The sequence below is a fragment of the Bufo gargarizans genome, chromosome 6 (assembly GCF_014858855.1).
Source record: "Bufo gargarizans isolate SCDJY-AF-19 chromosome 6, ASM1485885v1, whole genome shotgun sequence".
NCBI lineage: Eukaryota > Metazoa > Chordata > Amphibia > Anura > Bufonidae > Bufo > Bufo gargarizans.
Window position 1 is genome coordinate 146,578,877 of NC_058085.1, and position 23,301 is coordinate 146,602,177.

At 46.0% G+C, this 23,301-nt stretch overlaps 1 protein-coding gene across 4 annotated transcripts in view; it reads left to right on the top strand.

Moving 5' to 3' along the window:
• Positions 1-13,867: 13,867 nt before the first annotated feature.
• The window catches only part of P4HA1 (prolyl 4-hydroxylase subunit alpha 1), a 74,543-nt gene continuing 65,109 nt past the window's right edge, over positions 13,868-23,301 (top strand). For 3 of the 4 annotated variants that reach the window (XM_044296083.1, XM_044296080.1, XM_044296081.1), the window contains exon 1: positions 13,868-14,038. The gene's annotated coding sequence lies outside the window, so the exon portion shown is untranslated. The remainder of the gene's footprint in view (positions 14,039-23,301) is intronic. The other variant, XM_044296079.1, reaches the window with a different exon arrangement.

Sequence of the window (23,301 nt, forward strand, 5' to 3'; positions counted from 1 at the left end):
GCCAGCAAGCAGGGGTGTCTTTTCTCTGAAGGAGGGTCACATCGTGCCATGTGTTTAGAGGGACCTGCAACCTGCTGACATCACTGCCCTCTATGTGAATACAGCTAAGAACTCATCACAACCCAAAAGGACTCATCCATCTGGTAAACTGACTTTTTTTCTGCTTAACCCTGTTTGTACTATACCACCTGTATTTGTAACCTCAAACCACTGTATATATTCCTTGTGTGTATAGTGTATTGTCTAGTGAGCCCTTAAGTCGATTAAATATATAATTTTATCTTGTGCTGTCTGGTTTCTCGATCACAAATCCCCACGTCCGTGTTTCAGCCTAGTAATACGCTACCGCGGGTTGGTTTCTTACCCTATGTAATCCCGTTAGCGGACGGACTTACACTCACCTAAAGAATTATTAAGAACACCATACTAATACGGTGTTGGACCCCATTTTGCCTTCAGAACTGCCTTAATTCTACGTGGCATTGATTCAACAAGGTGCTGATAGCATTCTTTAGAAATGTTGGCCCATATTGATAGGATAACATCTTGCAGTTGATGGAGATTTGAGGGATGCACATCCAGGGCACGAAGCTCCCGTTCCACCACATCGATGCTCTATTGGGTTGAGATCTGGTGACTGTGGGGGCCATTTTAGTACAGTGAACTCATTGTCATGTTCAAGAAACCAATTTGAAATGATTCGAGCTTTGTGACATGATGCATTATCCTGCTGGAAGTAGCCATCAGAGGATGGGTACATGGTGGTCATGAAGGGATGGACATGGTCAGAAACAATGCTCAGGTAGCCCGTGACATTTAAACGATGGCTAATTGGCACTAAGGGGCCTAAAGTGTGCCCAGAAAACATCCCCCACACCATTATGCCACCACCACCAGCCTGCACAGTGGTAACAAGGCATGATGGATACATGTTCTCATTCTACCATTTGAATGTCTCAACAGAAATCAAGACTCATCAGACCAGGCAACATTTTTCCAGTCTTCAACAGTCCAATTTTGGTGAGCTCGTGCTAATTGTAGCCTCTTTTTCCTATTTGTAGTGGTCTTCTGCTGTTGTAGCCCACCTTTCTTTCCCATTCTTACATTCAGTTTGGAGTTCAGGAGATTGTCTTGACCAGGACCACAACCCTACATGCATTGAAGCAACTGCCATGTGATTGGTTGACTAGCTAATCGCATTAATGAGAAATAGAACAGGTGTTCCTAATAATTCTTTAGGTGAGTGTATATCAAACAAGGAACTGGTGGCAGTCTTTTCGGGCTGAGAATGCGCGGTTTCACTGGGGCAGTGAAAAGGCTCTCTCAGCATGTTGCCTCTCTGTGCCCGTGTGGATAGGAGAAATCTCTGAAAACTGTACCAAGACTGACCTTACCCGCTCCTCGAGGAGGGCGTAACGTCACGCCTTAATAACCAGTGACCATACCGTATCTCATGAGCTCGACGTAGTTGACGTCCAACGTCAGTCAGGGCACGAGGGGGGATATTCGTCACATATTGGTGGCAGCAGTGGGATATCCAATCGAATTGGTTTGTGCACCATTACTCTGCCCAAATCTCCTGGGAGGAAAGGACTTTTGCCACATAAATGTTAAGTATAAGAACTTTCTTTGTTTTCTCTTTTTTATTTTACAATTGTTTGCCATTTATGTATGTCTCTTGTTAATAGTTTTTTTGTAACCAAGTACTGTCTATTTTTTATACATTAAACCTAAAAGTTTGTCTTGTAACCTTAAGAACCTGTTAGCTCCATGAAGAGTGTGTGTGCAGTCTTAGGTTGTATGTTGTTTTTCCGTGAGGCTTGCTATCGTGTGGGTGTCTGCTTGCGAGTAGAACACTCAGGGATATCCTGTCGAACACTCAGGGGTATAACTGACGGGTGGTGGCAGTGAAAGTTTTGTGTTAGTGCATGGGTATGCTTGCAGGCTTCAGGTGGCGATTTATGCTCAAGTTACGGCCTGGCGTAGGGCGTAACAGCGTGTGAGGGTGTGAGGTGAATCGGCCTGAAGGGCTTGGGCAACCCTTGTAACGTGACGCGGTGGGCCGGTCTGGTCCCCGATATGTGACACTTGGCCACCCCTCTAACTTTATTTAAAGCATAACTGTAACGGATCTCCTGGCACCCCAAATGGGTACCTCTGTTGATGGATGCTCCTAGTGCTTTCCGAGGGCTCCAAGCACTCCACTTGACACCGTAAGCACTGCAGACCCCACGAACCACCGCAGCTTGGTTGGGGTCTCGCTGTCTCCTACCCACCCTGAACCTACGACAAGGCTCCAGGCTCCAGTGGATGAACCTCTTTTCTTTCAGAGAGCGATACAGGAACAAGCTCTTAAAAGAGCTCAGTGATTATAGCCAGGGAGCCAGGGGAGTATACAGCATATAGCATTCCCCAGTGTAGATACAGCCCCCCCCCCCCCCCCCCCCCCACAGATGAGACGAGGCTCTATGTTGAGGGTAAAACAGGAGCTCTTTAATGGAGCTACATGTCAGCCTTTTATGCAGGTCTTCCAGCAAGGGACACTCCCCCTGGGGACCTTGTGGAAGACTGCAAAAGTTTATACATTAGCTAATTACATGCATTTACAGTATTGAAACTTTCCCAGAAACCACCTCCCTCTGTCTGTGATGCAATCAACAAAATACAATGGGCATTGCATGTGATACAATTACCAAACAGAATTAACAAAAAACAATAGGCTCTACCTGTGATACAATTACCAGACATAATGGGCTAACTTAATCACTCACAGGCAGAAAACACACATTTTCCCCAAAACACAGAAAATACCTCAAAACCCCACATATCCCCATAATTTAAAACATATCCAAAAATCACCTAGATCCGAGCAGGGGTTCCCGAATTCCATGGAAGTCACATTTGGCCGCCCGCAAGCATGGCTTTGCTGCCCAAAACAGTTCCACATATTTAGGCTGTGCGGCTGGTCTATCTTCTCCTTCAAAGTTAGTATATGGGCCATAATCCTGAGGCAAGAGACTGGCAAACAGGCCCCTCCTAAACCCAGTGGCGAGGTTAGTTTCGTCACAATAACTACACACACCCAGTCCCCTTAGAAGGGTTGTCTCACTTAAGCAGCATTTATCATGTAGAGAAAGTTAAAGGGGTTGTCCCAGTTATATTTATTGATGACCTATCCTCTACATAGGTTATCAATATCAGATCGGCTGTATAGAAGCGATCCGTGAAATAAATGGGACAGCTTGGGTGTAATTACACCTGCTCACCGCTGCAGATGCAACAGTGAGCAGGTAAACAATGAAGAGGACACAGCTCTGGCACGGCGCTCAGTAGTGCGTAGCCGAAAACGTTGTATCTCTTTGTGTGTGCACTCTTGGCTCCTAATAAATAGTCACACTGCTTAGTACCAGCTGTAGACATTTTATGAATGGGGCCGTAGCAGCGCTGTGAGTATGGGCAGGAGAGCATATTGCTGCTCCTGCCCATGCTCCTCGGAGGTTTACATACTCCTGGCATAGAACATGGGTACCCTGTAGCAGGAGCCTGCTCCGCTTAGCTAATCCTGTACTCATCTACTATGCCAGGAGTTAGTAAACCTCGGTACAACGGTGTACAGAAATGTAAATTCTAAGCACACAGGGAATGGTGCGCTTTAGGGGGTGGAAACTGTAATAAAAATACAAAAATGCCTTAATAAAGTTTATTAGAAGAACTATTATTAGGACTTTAGGAACATCTTATTAAAATTTTACTCAAAAGTTTAGTTATTCTTTAAAGTGGTTGTCGGGGTATTTTTTACTATTGATGACCTATCCTCAGGTATTGTACCACTTTTATCTAGAATGGCCCCCATTTCTTAGCTCTATTGTTTGTATGTATAACAGTGTGCAGCCATTTTGCTTTTTTGTGATTATGTTTGCTTCATGAATATGCACCTGTGATTCTGAAGGTTCTAGTCTAAATTTTCTTGCAATATATTGGGGGTGGCGCCTCTTTTAGACTGAACATGCCCATCTACCTGGGACTTCTGAGCAGAGCACTTATGTAGCTGGTTCCTACACTGCCCTGAATATTGTAGGCTTAAGTAAGTCCAAAGTGAGACAGTATATTTAGTGTTAGGGACACATCTGCAGAAGCCACCTTGATGCCTGGTAGATGGGCCCGACACGTATGTGCGCTAAGAGCTTCCATTACTGATTTATAGTCGGTATTGTACCACTTTTATCTAGAAAGACCCCCATTTCTTAGCTCTATTGTTTGTATATATAACGGTGTGCAGCCATTTTGTTTTTTGTGACTATCCTCGGGATAGGTCATCAAATATCATTTTGGTGAGGATCCAACTCCTGGCATCCCTGCCAATCAGCTGTTTGAAGAGAAAGCAGTGCTTATAGGAGTGTTGCCTTCTCTGCTCTGTTTACCTCCTCTGCAGCAGCAATTGCAGCGCAAGCAATGTAATTACAAGTATGGCATCCCCATTCACTTCTATGGGATGGCTCCGTCTTATTTACTTGAACAGACGGAGCTGGCCCATAGAAATGAATGGGGACACCATACTTGTAATTACACCTGTTCACCACTCTTCAAACAATCTGATAATGATGACCTGAGGATAGGTCATCAGGGCTGTGCAGGCTGTAAATATTGATGACCTATCCTCAGCTGTTAACCCCGACGATCAGCTGTTTGAAGAGGAGGCGGTGCTCCATGCGTCCTCTGCTTCCTGATAATTACATTGCGCGTTGTTTCCTTTGCAGCGTAGTGTGATTACAGGTACTTTTAATTACACTGCGCCTCTGAGAGGACAGGCAGGGTTATGAAGAGGAAGCAGCGCTCACATGGAGGTCACATCAGCCAATCAGTTATTGATGACCTATCCTGAGGGGGAGGGCGACATTTCAGTTTTTGCGTCAGGCAGCAGAAAGGCTAAGTGCATCCGTGTCGGAAAAAGGGGGTCAGTCTGCCCTGTATGCCAGCTGTCTGGGGAGTGCCAGGTGGAAGCGCTCATTGTTAGGCCTCTTTCACACGAGCATGTCTGGATAAGGTCCGGATGCGTTGTGGCAAACCCGCGCGAGTAGGTACGCAATTGCAGTCAGTTTTGACTGCGATTGCGTTCCGTTGTTCAGTTTTTATCGCGCGCGTGCAATGCGTTTTGCAAGCGCGTGATAAAAAACTGAATGTGTTTTCCAGACCCAAACTTCTTCACAGAAGTTCAAGTTCGGGTTCAAGGTTGTGTAGATTGTATTATTTTCCCTTATAACATGGTTATAAGGGAAAATAAAAGCATTCTTAATACAGAATGCATAGTACAATAGGGCTGGAGGGGTTAAAAAATATTTTTTTTAAAGTAACTCACCTTAATCCACTTGTTCGCGCAGCTGGCATCTCTTCTGTCTTGTTCTGTGAGGAATAGGACCTTTGATGAAGTCACTACGCTCATCACATGGTCCGTCACATGATCTCACTACATTCATTGGAAGCTGTCTGGCACAAGAAAAGGTATGGAGTGGGCTCGGCATGCATGTTGGTACCTGCATCCCTTGTAAGTAATGGAGGCCATTATGGCACCAAAAATGGTAAAAGGCAGAGTGGACCCAGCATGCATGTGGATCCAACACTTCCTGAACTTTATGGCGGCCATTATAGCGCATAACAGGTAGTATTTAGTGTTAGGACCCGTCTTACAGAGATCTCCTTGACGTTTGGCAGACGGGCTCAGATGGTTTTGTACAAAATGCATTTGCCAAGCATCTCACTTTATAAATAAGCGTAGCATTAGCACTATAATAATTTTCTGTGACTATGGCATTATTGTACTTTATCTGGTATGCAGGGTGCTTGTTGCATTGTCTTTTTTTCTCTATGTTTTTAGCCATGGCAGCTTGCACCTGCGCATTGGGATGTGCTGACTAACCCCCCCTTTTCTTTGCATAACTACTGTGAGGGACACAATGTGAGTATAACTAACGGGGGGAAATGAAGGCATAACAACTGAGTGACACAATGTTTTAAAGTATGGGGGGGGGCGGATGCCAGAGAAAAGGCCCGCCCTGGGTGCCAAACACCTTAGGCATGCCACTGCTTCTTTCATTCAAATTTGTCAGGTATGTGCCCTGGTCCCTCTCTCATATCAAAGAATATTGTCTTCCCAGAACTGGCAATACAAAGAGAAATAGTTTAAAGGTTTTATTTCGAGTGATGGGGTGGAGGACCCTGTAAAAATTTGCTGTGGGACCAAGTCAGTTGTAGCTATGCTCTGAGTACAGGCACATTTACACTGGTCAGCCATAACTATGCAACCACCATCCCTTTGCTGCCAAAACAGCTGTGACCTTGTCGAGGCATGGACTCCAGAAGACCGCTGAAGGTGTCCTGTGTTTTCTGGCACTGAGTCCTGTAAGTTTCGAGGTCAACCTCCAATGTGGATTGGACTTGTTTTTCTAGCACATCCCACAGATGTTCCATCGTATTGAACACAAGTCAACACATTAAACTCTTTGTCATGTTCCTCAAACAATATGTGAATCATTTTTGCAGTGTGGCAGACTGCATTATCCTGCTGTAAGAGGCCTCTGGTGATAGGGACTACCATTTACATGAAGAGTGGTCTTTTTTCTGCAACATAGTTTACGTCTGTGGTATATTTCAAAGTAACATTCATCTAAATGCTAGGACCAAAAGTTTCCTACTAGAACATTGACCAGAGCGTCATCACATTGCCTCTACCACTTTGCTTTCTTCCCATAGGGAATCCTGGTACCAGGTAAGCAACAGAAGTGCTCTTGATCATCTATTATTGTTTCTCAACTCCAGTCCTCACCCCCAGCCAGTCATGTTTTCAGGATTTCCATAGCATTGAGCAGGTGATAGAATTAGTGTCAGTGTATCAGGACTTATCAGAGGTATTCATTCTGTGGCAGGGGCGTAGCTATAGGGGGTGCAGAGGTAGCATTCGCTACCGGGCCCAGGTGCCACATAAGACACTGGCATTATAGAAAGTGCATACTGGTCAATTTACCTCTGGCTGGAGGGAAGGGGTTAGGTTAAGAATTTGGCATGAGGGGGTGCCCTTTCAATGTTTGCCTCAGGCAGCAGGAAGGATATGTGCTCCCCTGCCCCTTGCCAACAAGCACTGAGGGACAGGGGCCCAAGCTGAACTCTTGCACCAGGGCCCATGAGTGTCACGGAAGGTGTACAGGAAACAAGGAAACACAAAATGAATAAACGACTGACTGGATCCAAAACTAAGGAACAAAAGGGGTTGACAGCGACTGAGACCCCTGCGCACTGAATGAGACCGCTGCACTGTCCTGGGATTGAGTATGACAGGAAGGAGAGATCTCTCCTCTCTCTCTAAGACGCCTGTCAATACGAACGGCCCAAGACATGGCAGAGTCCAAGGAGGTAGGCCTCTCATGAAAGGCAAATGCATCTTTCAATCCCTCCGAAAGACCATGGCAAAATTGACTTCGGAGTGCAGCATCATTCCAACCAGTATCAGCTGCCCATCTCCGAAATTCTGAGCAGTATATCTCTGCGGATTGTTTACCCTGGCATAACAGACGTAGTCTAGACTCAGCCAAAGCAATACGATCCGGATCATCATATATCTGACCCAGGTTTAAAAAGAATTCATCCACTGAACGGAGCGGGCGTGCCCCCACCGGCAGCGAAAAAAGGCCCAGGACTGAGCGTTATCCCTGAGCAGCGATATAATGATCCCCACCCTCCGTTCCTCATCACCAGAGGAATGGGGAAGTAGACGAAAATGGAGTTTGCAAGCCTCTCTAAAACAAACAAAATTCTCACTACCCCCGGAGAACGTATCCGGAAGCGAACAAACTCCATGAACGTAAGCAGAAACGGTGACCTCAAACTGAGAGACAGTTTTCCGGAGATCTTCTACCTCCAGTGAAAGACCCTGCATGCGGTCAATCAAGGTTGAAACCGGATTCATGCTTAAGACGGTTTTGGCGGTTTATAATGTTACGGAAGGTGTACAGGAAACAAGGAAACACAAAATGAATAAACGACTGACTGGATCCAAAACTAAGGAACAAAAAGGGAGACCCCTGCATCAGACCTGGCTCTCTCCCTTACTGCTCAGCCTATGCGAAAATCCCAATGGTAGATGATCGCATATCCTCGTACCTCGACTGTATAACTCCTGAACACCCTATAATAGTGAGGGGACACGACCACCGGCTCCCTACACTAGATACGGAGGGAGTCAGGGTCACCTGGGATCCAGCAAACAGAAAAACACAAATGAATGCTCAACACTTATCTTGTAGAAGACTGAGAAGTAGGATCAGAATGCACACACACTCCAGGAAGTAATATAAACCGCAAACTGATGCACTATGGGGAGGAATTTAAAGGGATGCAATCAGTACAACTACATGACAGCTGAGAGAGGCTAACGAGATGAGGAACTGAAAGCAAAACAAAGGAAGCTCAAGGAGGAGGTTCTGAAAGGCATCTGTCAGAGCTTCTCAGATGTCTGGTGGTGACAATGAGCTTTTAGCTACTCCCCTGTTCTGTGGGATATTCTGAAATCATGATCGGAAGGTTTTAGGACTGGAAATGAGGAACACTGGTCTACATAATATTTTTTTTAAAAAATTTAGACCAAGCTACCTTCTTCCATTTCTCCATGGACCAGATCTGATGCTCAGCATGAACACTTAGCCCCATATATAGCAAGCTGCAATGCACTGTATCTTCTGACACCTTTCTGTCATAGCCAACATATGGGGAGAGATTTATCAAACTGGTGTAAAACAAAATCTGGCTTAGTTGCCCATAGCAACCTATCAGATTCCACCTTTCATTTTTTAGCGCTCCTTTGGAAACTGAAAGGTCGAATCTAATTGGTTGCTATGAACAGCTAAAACAGTTTTCCTATACACCCATTTAATAAATCTCCCTAATTAAAGGAATGTTTCCGACTTTACCTTTCTGCTGTATGTGACTCAACGTACTGTAACTTTGTTACTTTTTGCAAAGTATAAATAAAGAATAAAAAAAAAAAAAAAAAAAAAAAAAGAATAGGTGGCTGCGCATGTGCAGTGCGCCCTCCATTACTTACGGGACTTCGTTCTCAGTGTAGCTCCTAGCGATATGCCTCCATCTTCTGAGATGGGAAAACCCCTTTAACTTTTTCAGCAATGTTTCCCACAGTAGCTCTTCTATGGGACCAGACCAGACAGGCTAGCCTGTACTAATATCAATGAACCTTGGATGCACATGACCCTGTTAAGCCTCAGCATGCACACATGTCACAGTCCGTGAGGTGACTGGTGTCAGGAGATCAGAGAGACTGGCTGAGCGTGGAGCAATCTAACAGCCTCCTTGATTTCTCTTTATTCAGTGTTGATAGGGTTAATGACCATAAGGAGTGGTCTTCATTGTTGTCGTTAGCTGAGTTTGCCAATAATAACCGTAGACAGGAGTCCACTGATAAGTCGCCGTTTTTGGGGCATATGGATTCCATCTGCAGTTTGGCACATTTTCTGGTTCTCAAACTTCCGGTATTCCTGAGGAGGAACGATTTTCCTCTTCTTTATCTTTGATTTGGCGGAAATTTCAAAATAACCTGAAAAAGATGGGCAATAGGTATAAGCGTGTGGCTGACAGGAGACGTATAAATGGTCCAGACCTGAAAGTGTGTGATTCTGTGTGGCTGTCCAGAAGAAACATTAAGCTTAAGGTACCTTCTTGGAAGTTGGGCACAAGATTTATTGGTCCATATAAGATCACTGGTCATTGTGGATGGTTATTTAGAATTTCAAATCAGCAGGATTGTGGACTCCCGAGTTCTCCATAGATCCCTCCAGTATTTCGTCCACTGGAAGGGTTACAGACCAGAGGAGAGGATGTGGGTTCCAGCTGCCGATGTTAATGCGAATCGTCTGGTGATGGCCTTTCACAGAGCCCATCCTGATAAGGTCGGTCCTGTGTGCCCGGAGGTCACCCGTAAAAGGGGGGGGGGGGGGGTACTGTCATGGTCCCTCAGGTGACTGGTGTCAGGAGATCAGAGAGACTGGCTGAGCGTGGAGGAATCTAACAGCCTCCTTAATTTCTCTTTATTCAGTGTTGATAGGGTTAATGACCACTTCCCTTTTCTCAGCTGTTGCTCAGTGGTCATCACTTCTACCCTTTATAGTCTGACCCCACCCTTCTGACTATGTGGTAGATTGCTTCATTTGGGTTTGGCTGAGCTGGTCTGGGGTCGTCTCTGGTGTTTCTGTTCTTCCATCTCTACAGAAGTTAAATGTCGCATTTGTTTGTATTTGTTATATTCCCTGCTGTTGTATCTGGGCCTGAAACAGAGACTTCCATTCGTCCATTTGTCTCTGGTCCTTAAAGAGGACCTTTCACTACAATAAAAAATCTAAACTAAGTATATGTCATGCCCTGCTCAGACTATGTGCGGAGGTCGGCCAGATTAGCAGCACGTGCTTAGTTTTTTGTTTTGTTTTGGAGTCATGCTAGATCCGCCTCCCTTCAGGTGCACTGGGTGGGGTCATTGGTTTAAATCACACTCAATCCCAGTGTTCCGTGCGGGTTATAGAAATCATTCTGGCCTTGGAAGCAAGCAAGGAAGGAAGGAAGGATTGTCTGTTCCGGCTCAGATAAGATAAGTTTGGTTTCTGTTTTTGTGGTTTGCTGTCTAGGCTGTTTGTGTTACGCCTGTCCCCTCCAGGTTCTGAGGGAGCAGGCTGCCCTATTCCCCTTTAACCATCTCAGGGATTCTACGGTATTTGCAGCCCAGACACGAGGACACATTATTCTCACCTTTAGGGTCTGAATGTGGGCTTAGCAGTATAGGGAGAGCTGTTAGGGATTTGCTAGGAGGTGACCTTACCCCAGCTTCTCGCCTAGAAAATTGTTGCTTGGTTTATCTGTGTTTCTGAGATCCTGTCCGCCGTGACAGTATACAGACATGGAGAGCGGCTCCCAGGGATCTCCCTGCACTTACTATTATCCCTGGGCGCCGCTCCGTTCTCCCGGTATAGTCTCTGGTATCTTTATATGTTCGGCTCAACTGTGTGGAGCCTGCCGGCGTCTCCTTCTCCCAGGCTGTAGCGCTGGCCAATCGCAGCGCTCAGCTCATAGCCTGAGAAATTTTTTTTTCTCTCAGGCTATGAGCTGAGCGCTGCGATTGGCCAGCACTCCAGCCTGGGAGAAGGAGCGGCACCCAGGGATAATAGTAAGTGCAGGGAGATCCCTGGGGGCCGCTCTCCATGTCGGTATACTTAGTTTAGATTTTTTATTGTAGTGAAAGGTCCTCTTTAACTTATTCCAGGGCCTTATAGGGAAATCAGGGCCTAGGTATACTGCATATGAATATTCCTACCTTCAGGGTCTATTCATATTGATAGATAGCAGAACAGCAATACAGATGCGGACAGCACCTGATCAGCTGTTAGAAGAGGAGGTAGCTTGCAGGTGAAATTACAGGAAGAAAAATAACAGAAAATAATGCAGTCACAAAAAAACAAAATGGCTGCACATCGTTATATATGCAATCAATAGAGCTAAGAAAAGGGGGTCATTCTAGATAAAAGTGGTACAATACCGACTATAAATGAGTAATGGAAGCTCTTAGCGCACATACGTGTCGGGCCCATCTACCAGGCGTCAAGGTGGCTTCCGCAGATGGGTCCCTATCACTAAAGATACTGCCTCGCTTTGGACTTACTTAAGCCTCCAAAATTCAGGGCAGTGTAGGAACCAGCTACAAACATACTCTGCTCAGAAGTCCCAGGTAGATGGGCGTGTCCAGTCTAAAAGGAGTGCCACCCTCATTATATTGCAAGAAAATTTTGACTAAAACCTTCAGAATCACAGGTGCATATCCATGAAGCAAACATAATTACAAAAAAAAATGGCTGCACACCATTTTATATGCAAACAATAGAGCTAAGAAAAGGGGGTCATTCTAGAAAAAAGTGGTACTATACCGACTATAAATGAGTAATTCCCATCTGCGGAAGCCACCTTGGCGCCTGGTAGATGGGCCCGACACGTATGTGCGCTAAGAGCTTCCATTACTCATTTATAGTCGGTATTGTACCACTTTTATCTAGAATGACCCCCATTTCTTAGCTCTATTATTTGCATATATAACGGTGTGCAGCCATTTTGTTTTTTGTGATTATGTTTGCTTCATGGATATGCACCTGTGATTCTGAAGGTTTTAGTCTAAATTTTCTTGCAAGAAAATAATGCACTAACACAATAGATGCAAGTATTATATATGGACTAAGCCCTCACTCTAATAATAAAATCTGAGACTCTCAGTCAATATATTTTAACACCTTTCCATGGCTCATTCATATGATCCTCCCAGTAATGAATGTTTGAGAGGCCGTGACAACCTCAATGGGTACGCCAAGTTTGTCAGGAAAACTAAGGGTACTTTGACACTAGCGTTATACTTTTCCGGTATTGAAATCTGGTAAAGAGTCTCAATACCGGAAAAAAACGTATCAGTTTTGTCCTAATGCATTCTGAATGGAAAGCAATCCATTCAGTATGCATCAGGATGTCTTCCGTTCCGTCCCTTGTACGGTGTTTGACTGGACAAAATTTTTTCCGGACAAAATCCCAGAATAATACAGCACTTTGTTTGCATTAATTTCCATAGAGATGTATTAATGCCGGATCCAATACCAAGTGCTCCGGAAATTGCCGCATCGCTAGATCCGGTTTTCCGGTCTGCGCATGCGCCGGGATATGGGAGGAGCGGGTTTAGCTTTTGATCTTTGAAAAAAATTTAAATACCGGATCTGTTATTCCGGATGATACCGGATGAGACGGATCCGGTATTTCACTGGATCCGTCTAACAGATCCGGAAAAAAGTATATCAGTTTGCATCCTGTTTCCAACGGAACTGCCTGCCAGATTCTAAGGGTACTTTCACCCTAGCGTTAGAAGAATCTGGCCATATCCGGAAATCCGTATGCAAACAGATGTCATTTGTTTGCGCATCCGTCTGACAAATGCATTGCAATACCGGATCTGTCTTTTCGGTGCCATGTGGAAAAACAGATCTGGTATTTTTTTTTTTTCACAGATTTAAAGGTCTGCGCATGCGCAGACCGGGAAACTGGTTTAGTTTTTCCGGAACACTTGGTACAGGATCCGGCATTATTACATTTCAATGGAAATTAATGCCGGATCTGACATTCCGGCAAGTGTTCCGGAATTTGGGCTGGAGAAAATACCGCATACCGTAAAAGGGACTGAACGGAAGACATCCTGATGCATACTGAACGTATTTCTTTCCATTCAGAATGCATTGGCACAAAACTGAAGTGTTTTTTTCCCGGTATTGAGCCCCTAGGACGGAACTCAATGCCGGAAATCTTTGAACGCTAGTGTGAAAGTAGCCTAACTTCATATCTTTATTATTTCACACTGTCATATTGGAAGGCAACCACGTGGTACTGGAATTGTGATATTTTGAGGAGAAATTAGTACTATTCAGTTAAACAATATTAACACAATACAGGTTGGGAGAGATTTATTGAAACAAATGTAAGGGAGAACTGGAGAACTAGAGCAACAGCAGCCAATCAGAGTGTTGCTTTTATTATTGAAAAATGTGAGCAAGACTCTGATTGGCTTCCATGATTAACAGTTTCACTTTTACAGTCCCTCATTACTTTTTATAAACCCCTGACACATTAGTGCAGTTCTCCAAAGGAGTGACACGGTTTCTCTGTTCATCTCCTTCGCCGTTTCTCCACAGAATCCAGCAACGTACAGGATTCGGAAGCCGAAGCCACTTCGTAAGTCGTCGGAACGACTGTGTTGACGGCGACGCATGCGTAGTGTGTAGCTGTTTTGCGCCTGCGTCGTCTGGCCGGGCCAGTGTGAGGAGTCTCACGTAGAGCAGGCACAAGGGGGGGAGCCGGAGAAGGAGCCACGGGAGGGGGCAGGAGGCTATAAAGTACGGGCCCGGAGCCTGCGGCTGACACTCTGGCGGAACCGGCCACTGCATAGCGGCGGAGCTGACGGGCAGAGGTGAGAGCAGTCACTGCTGGTGATGGGGACGCTGCAGGTAGCAGGGAGGGCACTTGCCCTGAAAGTTCTAATAACTTTATGGGGTGATGCTGGGGAGCTGTCAGTGCCTCTAGGTATGCCCTAGCAGGAGCCACCCTACAGACAGCAGTTATCGCAGCTCAATCACGCTGAATGTGATCAGGACCCAAGGATTATGAGTCATGATCCACATATCTGCCCTGTTACTGCACAAGTTGTGATTTCTGATTTCTGTGGTAACAGAGCAGATATGTGGAACATGTATATAAATGTATTGCTAAAGGGCCACAGTCTACCAGTCTATCTACCCAGGGCATTGGGTATCATGGGGTCAGTCCCTGATGCCCCCGGCTGATGGGCAGAGTGGCAGCTTCCATTCATCCTAAGGTGATACCCAGAGTGAAGCTTCCCCTATGCCTGCCAAGCTGCTGAGGCTGGCCATCTTCCCTCCCCGCAGCCGCCTGCTAGAAATTTCTAGTCTACTCATTACGCTTCCCTCTTGTGACATATTTGGAAACGGGGAAGTTTGCAGAGGTTGGGATGGAATCCGCTGCCTGTCGACTATAAATGCTGCAGTCTCTTCTATTAGGAGGCTGACATTCCCCAGCTGGGGGAGGGGAGCCTATATGGACATATATACGTGGCAGGGCATTCCCCCTTCCCATCTACCTCAGGATCCCCCTGCTGCTTCCTCTGCTTTATTGACTTTGACACCAAGTTCTTCTATGTTCTCCCTTCTTTGGTGCCGAATGTGGGAGAGGGGTACGAGGCGTGTGGAACTGATCAGAAGGCATTCCGAGTGCAGCTTTTTTTAATTTTTTTTTTTTTTTAGAATTTTCCTTTTTTTCGTCTCTTGATTTTTGCAGTAATATTGTCGAAGAGATCCCACAAATGACAGCAAATTAGTATTTTACTGGCCCCCCTAGTATCGCTTTGTACAATAGTTTCCATTACATTCTGCACACTTAAATCTTACTCGATATGGATTACGATAGATAGATATTTATCAGTCTTTTTTAAGACTAGTTTTCCATTAGACCTGTCTCTATTATATAATTTTTGGCTGAAGGACTATAAGAGATGCTTTCCAGAACCTGCACATCTGTAAAACTCATGCTGCCTCATATTTCAAATTTTCAGTGGACGTCCCCCACTCCACCATGAAGGGGTGGGCTAAAGTACTTAGACTCCCCAAGAATACGTGACTTGTGTCATTCCAGTAATGGTCAGCCGGGGTCTAACACATGGTACGTGGTAGGGGTGGGACTGGGGGCTTTACACTTACTTGGTTTATTGCATCCCACGTCTAGGAATCAGTCAGTATCTGATTCTATTTATTTTGAATGGAGAAGATACAACTATAACATATTTGGTTATTTTTTTTTATATATATTTTTTTTAACTTTGCAAATATTTATATTAACACTTTGGGGATGGTTCTGCTGTACACAGACGCGGAAGTGATGTGCCAGATGTTCAGTGCTGAGGTGGCTGCGGCTGCTGCATTACCCCATGTGTCAAGTGCCCTTTCCTCATCCCGGAACTCTCCACCAGGATCCAGAGATTAGTATTGGAACGCTGTTTATGTAGTATGTTGCAATTTTGTGTTTTTTTTGAGTCATATAAGTGCAAGTCGTGGAACAAGAGGAAAATATTGCTGAGAACTACCAACTGGACAGCTCTGATCTTCACCATAGCTCTTTCACATTGTATTCGTTGAGAAATTCTCATGCACACGATGCAGATTTTTGTCCGGTGTGGATCCGCAGCATATCAATTTATTTTATTTTTCTTGACCGGATTTTGTCTAGTCACTTCAATGGGAAGAGGAAAATCTTCATGCAAATCCGAACCAATTGATGGGGATTGTCCGCACATAAATCCTGAAAGTGTGGATTTACCCTTAGGGTTTATTCACACAACCGTATGTATTTTGCGGTCCGCAAAAAATACAGATGACATCCATGTTGCATTCGTTTTTTTGCAGAACCATTGTGACGATGCCTATTCTAGTCTGAAAAACAGACAAGAATAGGACATGTTCTATTTTTTATTTTATTTTTTTGGGACTGCAGAACGGATATACGGATGTGGACAGCACATGGAGTGCTGTTTCTTTTTTTGCGGACCCGTTGAAATGAATGGGTCTGCATCCAATGCTGATCGGATGTGGACCAAAAATCCAGTCGTGTGAATGAGGCCTTGTGTGAAGGAACATGAGAATAAAATTTATATAAATAGCAAGGGTACCTGCACACTGTGCAGGTTTTTTCAACGCAGAAAAAACGCTGTATAATCATGTATCAGCAAAGTGTATGAAATTAAACACATCTCATGTACACTTTGCTTTTTTTTTTTTGCGTTCAGTATACGGGCCGTTTTTTTTTAGTTCAGTATGTGGTACATATACTGAACCATTCATTTCAATGGTTCAGCAAAAAATACTGAAGTGTCTCCGTGTGCATTCCGTTTCCGTATTTCCATACCGTGAAAAGATAGAACATGTCCTATTGTCCGCAAATCACGGTGCTTGGCTCCATTCAAGTCAATGTGTCCGGAAAAAAACGGAACACATTCGGAAATACATCCGTATGTCTTCCGTATTCGTTCCGTTTTTGCGGAACCATCTATTGAAAATGTTATGCCCAGCCCAATTCTTTCTATGTAATTACTGTATACTGTACATGGCATACGGAAACACAATAGAAACAAATCGGAACGGATTCGTAAAAAACGGACCGCAAAACACTGAAAAAGCCATACGGTCGTGTGCATGAACCCTTAGTCTGCTGCATGTCAGTTGTTGCGTTTTGCTTGTGGGGATTTTATCCTTTTCAGATTGGTTGCTGATTTTCTGCGCACAAATCTGTACCGTGTGCAGGAAGTCAATACACTGACTGGGCGTACCAGACCGCAGCTCATCACTTGACTCCACAAAAGGGCAGGGGTGGGTGGCAGGTTTTGCCCTTTGCACAGCAAATGGGGCATGTAGCACACTTAGAAATTCGTAGCCTGCAAGTAATTTTTTTTTCCTGCAGCATGTATATAGGGTGATTCCCTTTTTCTGCATGCATTTTACAATATTGCAGTTGTGAATATTTGGTGCTGGCCACTCTTTCCTTTGGGCTGTGTATGGTATGACTGAGCCATAGGGTATGGCCTCTTGCACATGACCTTATGCTCTCTGAGACATACAGTCCGTGAGCGGGCCATATGTCCCAGAGCGGCATTGATCGTGCGCATGGGAGTACACAGCATTATAGATTACAATGATGCAGTGCACGTCGGGCCGCCCGTGTGGCTGTTGTCCTGCACTCATATGAGTGTGCAAGAGGCCTAAAGCAGACTGTCAGAACTTGGTCTGACTTCTCAGCTGTATTTTCTACCAACAATGGATTTTGACACACAGCTTGGCTTTCTTGAATGGACATCCGCTGCGGCCTCTGTCTGGACACTGCACCAAGGAGGGAGATGTCCCTTCTTAGGGTACTTTCACACTAGCGTTTTTCTCTTCAGACGCAGAGTTCCGTCCTAGGGGCTCAAATCCGGAAAAGAACTGATCAGTTTTATCCTAATGCATTTTGAATGGAGAGTAATCCGTTTAGGATGTCTTCAGTTCAGTCTTTTTGACTGGACAGGCTTTTCAGAAAACCGTAGCATGTAGTATTTTTACCTCCGGCCAAAAATCCGGAACACTTTGACTAAACGCCAAATCCGGCCTTTTTCCCATTGACTTGCATTAACGCCGGATCCGGCGCCATGTGTTCCGTCAAACCGGATCCGGCTTTTGCATGTTAAACCCGAAAAATGTAAAAAAAAGTTTTCCAATGCATTTTTTCATTGTGATCAAAATCCTGATCAGGATTCAAATCAAACTTGACTGCAGCGCTGCCTCCCTTTAAAAACAATGTGAGGTAGAAGCTATGTGGCTGATTCCAGAATTTTGCTGCTGTGTCCATGCCAAAATTCCAATGGGAAATTCTGCCAATGTGACCAGTACCTTTATAGTCTGAAATTCATATTCCAGACGCAGCTAGTAAAATCGGTGTTACCCCTAAATGCCACATGAAGTTTGGTTGCCCTCACTGTACTTTAGTCCACTAAGGCCTCTTTCACACTTGCGTTGTCCGGATCCGGCGTGTACTCCACTTGCCGGAATTACACGCCGGATCCGGAAAAACGCAAGTGAACTGAAAGCATTTGAAGACTGATCCGTCTTCAAAATGCGTTCAGTTTTACTATGGCAGCCAGGACGCTATTAAAGTCCTGGTTGCCATAGTAGTAGTGGGGAGCGGGGGGGGGGGGGGGCAGTATACTTACAGTCCGTGCGGCTCCTGGGGCGCTCCAGAATGACGTCAGAGCGCCCCATGCGCATGGATGACGTGCCATGCAATCACGTGATCCATGCGTGTGGGGCGCCCTGACGTCACTCTGAAGCGCCCCGGGAGCCGCACGGACGCTAAGTATACTGCTCCCCTGCTCCCCACTACACTTTACCATGGCTGCCAGGACTTTAGCGTCCCGGCAGCCATGGTAACCATTCAGAAAATGCTAAACGTATCCGGCAATGCGCCGAAACGACGTTTAGCTTAAGGCCGGATCCGGATCAATGCTTTTCAATGGGCATTAATTTTTGATCCGGCATTGCGGAAAGTCTTCAGGATTTTTGGCCGCAGCAAAAAGCGCAGCATGCTCCGGAACTGATGCATCCTGAACGGATTTCTCTCCATTCAGAATGCATGGGGATAATCCTGATCAGGATTTTTCCGGCATAGAGCCCCAACGACGGAACTCTATGCCGGAAGAAAAGAACGCAAGTGTGAAAGAGCCCTAAGTCCAGCATTAGCTGTGCTTTAACATAAACGTTTTGGCAGAGCGGTTACCTGATATTACAGACCTTTTTCCTTAGTTTCCTTGATGAGTCCAAACTCTTAGGGCTCATGCACACGGCCGTGGCCCGTATTGCAATATGTGAGCATCGGCCGTGTGCACCCCAAATTACAGATGCGGACCCATTCACTTGAATGGGTCCGCAATCCGGAAGGTAAGTGCTAATCCGAGGCAGGGAACCCCACGGAATCACTATGGAGTGCTTCCATGGGGTTTCTCTCCATGCCTTCGCACTGCAAAAAATGAACATGTTCTATTTATTTTTTATTTTTTGTGGTGCGGACGGATCACAGACCCATTCAAATTGAATGGGTCTTGAGCCGTCTGCGGATTCCACACTGATGTTGCCCGTGCATTGGGGACCGCAAATTGTGGTCCCCAATGCAAGGAATGGCCGGCCATGTGCATGAGCCCTTAAACCTTATTCACCTACGTTCATCAGTGATTGTGAGCCAAAACCAGGATTGGAGCCTCCACAGACATAAGGTAAAAGGGAAAGATCTGAACCTGTTCTGGGTTTAGAGCTGCACCTGGTTTTGGCTCAAAATCACTGATAGAAATCACTGAGCGAACACTGATGTGTGAATAAGGCCTCCTGCACACGACAGTATTTTTTAACGTCCCGCAAAACGTGGTTCCGTTGTACCGTGATCCGTGCCCGTTTTTTCTTCTGTGGGTCTGCCGTGATTTTTGGAGGATCCACGGACATGAAAAATGAAAAAAAAATCTAAGTCAAGTTTGCCATTGAAATGATAGGAAAAAACGGACACGGATCACGGACACGGATCACGGACACGGATGCCAATCTTGTGTGCATCCGTGATTTTCACGGACCCATTGACTTGAATGGGTCCGTGAACCGTTGGCCGTGAAAAAAATAGGACAGGTCATATTTTTTTTCACGGCCAGGAAACACGGATCACGGACGCGGCTGCCAAACGGTGCAGTTTCCGATTTTTCCACGGACCCATTGAAAGTCAATGGGACCGCAGAAAAACACGTTAAACGGGACAACGGCCACGGGTGCACACAACGGTCGTGTGCAGGAGGCCTTAGGCCTCATGCACACGACAGTTTTTTTTCACGGTCCGCAAAAACGGGGTCCGTGGCTCCGTGATCCGTGACCGTTTTTTCGTCCGTGGGTCTTCCTTGATTTTTGGAGGATCCACGGACATGAAAAAAAAGTCGTTTTGGTGTCCGCCTGGCCGTGCGGAGCCAAACGGATCCGTCCTGAATTACAATGCAAGTCAATGGGGACGGATCCGTTTGATGTTGACACAATATGGTGCCATTTCAAACGGATCCGTCCCCATTGACTTTCAATGTAAAGTCTGGAGTTCTTTTATACCATCGGATTGGAGTTTTCTCCAATCCGATGGTATATTTTAACTTGAAGCGTCCCCATCACCATGGGAACGCCTCTATGTTAGAATATACTGTCGGATATGAGCTACTTCGTGAACCTCAGATCCGACAGTATATTCTAACACAGAGGCGTTCCCATGGTGATGGGGACGCTTCAGGTTAGAATACACTACAAACTTTGTACAAGACTGCCCCCTGCTGCCTGGCAGCACCCGATCTCTTACTGGGGGATATGATAGCACAATTAACCCCTTTAGGTGCGGCACCTAAAGGGGTTAATTGTACTATCATATTCCCCTGTAAGAGATCAGGGCTGCCAGGCAGCAGGGGGCAGCCCCCCCCCCCCCAGTTTGAATATCGTTGGTGGCACAGTGTGCCCCCACCATCGCCACCCCCCTCCCTCCCTCTATTGTATTAAATCGTTGGTGGCACAGTGTGCCAACCACCATCGGCCCCCCTCCCTCCCTCTATTGTATTAAATCGTTGGTGGCACAGTGTGCCAACCACCATCGGCCCCCCTCCCTCTATTGTATTAAATCGTTGGTGGCACAGAGTGCCAACCACCATCGGCCCCCCTCCCTCCCTCTATTGTATTAAATCGTTGGTGGCACAGTGTGCCAACCACCATCGGCCCCCCTCCCTCCCTCTATTGTATTAAATCGTTGGTGGCACAGTGTGCCAACCACCATCGGCCCCCCTCCCTCTATTGTATTAAATCGTTGGTGGCACAGAGTGCCAACCACCATCGGCCCCCCTCCCTCCCTCTATTGTATTAAATCGTTGGTGGCACAGTGTGCCAACCACCATCGCCCCCCCCCCTCCCTCTATAGCAGTAACATTGGTGGCAGTGTGCGGTCTCAACAGTAGAAGATTCATACTTACCGGCTTGCTGCTGCGATGTCTGTGTCCGGCCGGGAGCTCCTCCTACTGGTAAGTGAAAGGTCTGTGCGGCGCATTGCTAAAGAACTGTCACTTACCAGTAGGAGGAGCTCCCGGCCGGTCACAGACATCGCAGCAGCAAGCAGGTAAGTATGAATCTTCTACTGTTGAGACCGCACACTGCCACCAATGTTACTGCTATAGAGGGAGGGGGGGGTGGCGGGGGGGGGGCGATGGTGGTTGGCACACTGTGCCACCAACGATTTAATACAATAGAGGGAGGGAGGGGGGCCGATGGTGGTTGGCACACTGTGCCACCAACGATTTAATACAATAGAGGGAGGGAGGGGGGGGGGCGATGGTGGTTGGCACACTGTGCCACCAACGATATTCAAACTGGGGAGGGGGGGGGTCTGCCCCCTGCTGCCTGGCAGCCCTGATCTCTTACAGGGGAATATGATAGTACAATTAACCCCTTTAGGTGCCACACCTGAAGGGGTTAATTGTGCTATCCTATCCCCCTGTAAGAGATCGGGTGCTGCCAGGCAGCAGGGGGCAGTCTTGTACAAAGTTTGCAGTGTATTCTAACTAGAAGCGTCCCCATCACCATGGGAACGCTTCTGTGTTAGAATATACTGTCGGAAATGAGTTTTCACGAAGTGAAAACTTAGATCAGAAAAAGCTTTTATGCAGACGGATCTTCGGATCCGTCTGTATGAAAGCAACCTACGGCCACGGATCACGGACACGGATGCCAATCTTGTGTGCATCCGTGTTCTTTCACGGACCCATTGACTTGAATGGGTCCGTGAACCGTTGTCCGTCAAAAAAATAGGACAGGTCATATTTTTTTGACGGACAGGATACACGGATCACGGCCTCGGCTGCAAAACGGTGCATTTTCCGATTTTTCCACGGACCCATTGAAAGTCAATGGGTCCGCGAAAAAAACCGGAAAACGGCACAACGGCCACGGATGCACACAACGGTCGTGTGCAGGAGGCCTTAAGGACAAAAAAATGGCATAAAGCTATTATAGGGGCATATTAGGGCAAGACTGCGGAAGGATCGCCCTTATGAGGTTGGTGGCCAGTAGTACTCCCATTAGGAAACAATAGGGTTAGGGCCCATACACACACATTTTTTTTTCGTCTGCATTCAATCCGCAGTTCTTTGCGGGTTGGATGCAGACCACTTCACGGCTCCACAGAAAAATAGAACATGTCCTACTCTTGTCAATTTTTTACGGACAAGGATAGGACAGTTCTGTAGACGGCAGGTGGTTCAATTCTGCAAAATGTGGAATGCACAGGCTCGGTATTCCTGTTTTGTGGATCCATAACTTGCGGACTGCAAAAACTGCAACGGCTGTGTGCATGAGACCTGGGAGCTGTCCTGACCTGTGTGCTTCTTCTGGGGCTTTCTGAACGTCTGTGTCCCAGTGCCACCACTACATCCCTTATCATCAACCACTTGTTTATTGTCTCTTTACTTCATCATGGCAGTTGGGATTCAGATATCTGACCATTTACTCCTTTTCATCCATTGCCATGTTGAATTTCTATCTAGGTAAAAAAAATGTAGCATAGTTTAGAGAGTTAAATGAGTGACTTGTGGGAGTTCTGGCTCCTGGAGGATCCGGCATTCCACAAAAGCCTGAAGTCTGAAGCTCTGCCTCTCGGTGCAATGTTCTCCTCATCGAGGATCCTTTGCTCGCCCGGACAAGTGGCCATTTGTTTTTTTTGGAGAGACGGCAGTAATTGTATCCTGACTATTAGACCGCTTCCTGGGTCATCTATACACGTCACATTCTTTCTGCTGTTCAGGGCACACTAGAATAGTGCTATAGATGGTTAATATGCCACTTTAGTTTTTACTAATTCATTTATTTCATTTCCGTATACACTGTAGGTTTTGAGCGCTATTAGGTAGGGTTGATGCAGAGCATGAACTGTCCACCTCCGAGGTAATGAAGCATAATTACATGTTGAAATCCAATGGGCAGATTTACTTCCTCCACCTACGTTCTTAGCCTGTGGTATGTCTACTCCACATGGTACACGCCATGTCACCAGGAGATACCAGCACTTCATTGTGCAGCATGATTATAG